We start from the raw sequence: 1952 nt of genomic DNA, 5'->3' as shown, positions 1-1952 counted from the left end.
TTTTTGGGTATTTATCTTGTGTCTACAGGTTCTGGATCATAAAGAAAATTGATCCAAGGAGTTTGGTGATTTCATAAAGACTTGGAGCTAAAGATTAAAGCAAAAAGAACAGAAAAGAAGACAATTTTAGTTTAGGGTTTGTTTATTTTATTTTATTTAAAAAAAAACTGTATTAGGGTTTATTATTTTTATAATTTTTCTTTATTTTTTTGGACTTTTGGACTTTGGGACATTATTTTTTTTATTACCCTACGGAAGGGTACTTTAAATATAAACTGTTTGCAGAGAAGGAGGACAATTACGATATTGTCTCTGCACCTTGGGTTCGTACACTAGACATCGGAGTCAGTGGCCCGAGTCGACTACAACCGATTCATCCCCCGTCTGGAACGGGAGGTAAGATTCTACACACTCGCGAATCCCCTGTCAGCGAGTTACTGGACTCCTTCGTATGCACATATGTTGAGGACTATGACATTTATTTTTCTAGTAAAGGGCAAGGCCTGGCCATACAAGATAAGGGTTCGGATTTCATCACCGTTCTCTTCTTGCCCGCTTTAGGAACACGTAACCTACGCGAACCTAAGCCTAAAATTTTGACTAGAACGAGACAGATAGGGTAACGAGCTTAACAGGAAAGTCATTCGAAAAATATTGGTTACTCTTTTAAGCATACTTCGAAGTTCTTGACGGTTTCTGTAAGTTGAATGCGTGACTGCGCCGCCTTGTAATACCGGTGAGGCCTTGGGTATCAAAGCTCCACCGAGCTTCCCTCGCCTCTATTCAACTTACGTTAACTCGGATTGATTCCAGAGGGGTTTGCTTAAATTGTAACGAATTCCCGTTCGAAGGATTAGAAGCTGGTCTAGAAACAATCTAAGTGGAGCCATCATGCTTTTTGTTTGCTAGAAATCAATAGGTTTGATTTGGTTGAGTCGGCCTTGATTTGTGTTTGCTTACCCTTCCAATTTATAAAATTCTATTGTATGCCTGAACGTAAAAGAGATGCACTAGTAGATTTGTTAAAGAGAAACCTAGTAGTTCGAAGCGTCTCGATTACCTTAATCTAGAAAGTACGATTTTGAAGAGTCTGTTTTTGAACGTCCTTCGACTGAGGAGAGAATCCATGTTGCTCCGATAGTGCCAGAAATGGCAACTTTGAAAGCTTTGTTGAATCCAACTAGGACTACCCGTCCTTCGTGTATTAAGTTAGCTGAAACGGAGGCACCCTATGAACTGAAACCTGGGACCTTACAGATGCTCCCAATATTTTTAGGGAAAGAAAATGAAAACCCTTATTACCATGTTAGGGATTTGAGGAAATTTGTAGTACTCTAAGAATTAGAGGCTTAGATGATGATGCTTTGAAACTTAGGTTATTCCCATTTTCCCTGAAAGATAAGGCCAAGTCGTGGCTGTATAGTTTGGACTCCGAGTCAATTGAGACATATGAACAACTTACATTTTTTCAATAAGTTTTTCCCTAGGCACAAAACATCGTCTATTAGGACGCAAATATGCACATTTTCACAACAAGAGGGAGAATCTTTATATAGGTATTTGGAAAGGTTCAATGATTTATTATCCCAGTGTCCTCATCATGGTTTAGAAAAGGTTAGGCTAGTTCAGATCCTTTATGAGGGTTTAGATTATTCCACAACGACCATGGTTGAGTCTCTATGCACTGGTGGATTTGAAAACCAAACTGTTGATGCGGCGATGGAATTTTTTAATGAAATCGCCGAAAAAACCCAGCAATGGGAAAATAGTAGGGCACCCCAGAAAACAATTCTTTTAAGTAGAGGAAACGTTAATAGGGTAGAAGGAGGCTATGAATCAGATGCCAAAATTGCTGCTATAGCAAAAAGGTTAGAAGCCTTAGAAGTGGGCCAGACTAGTGGTAGAGTGGAGCCTTTTTGGGAAGGCCAGAATATTGAAGAGCAGGCCAATGC

At 39.5% G+C, this 1952-nt stretch overlaps 1 pseudogene; it reads right to left on the bottom strand.

Moving 5' to 3' along the window:
- Positions 1 to 1507: 1507 nt before the first annotated feature.
- Positions 1508 to 1607, bottom strand: LOC113335073 (annotated as a pseudogene).
- Between the last annotated feature and the right edge of the window lie 345 nt (positions 1608 to 1952).

This window comes from Papaver somniferum, unplaced genomic scaffold, assembly GCF_003573695.1.
Source record: "Papaver somniferum cultivar HN1 unplaced genomic scaffold, ASM357369v1 unplaced-scaffold_137, whole genome shotgun sequence".
Lineage (NCBI taxonomy): Eukaryota > Viridiplantae > Streptophyta > Magnoliopsida > Ranunculales > Papaveraceae > Papaver > Papaver somniferum.
Note: the sequence above shows the minus strand (reverse complement) of the source record. Positions and strands in the feature narration are given on the sequence as shown.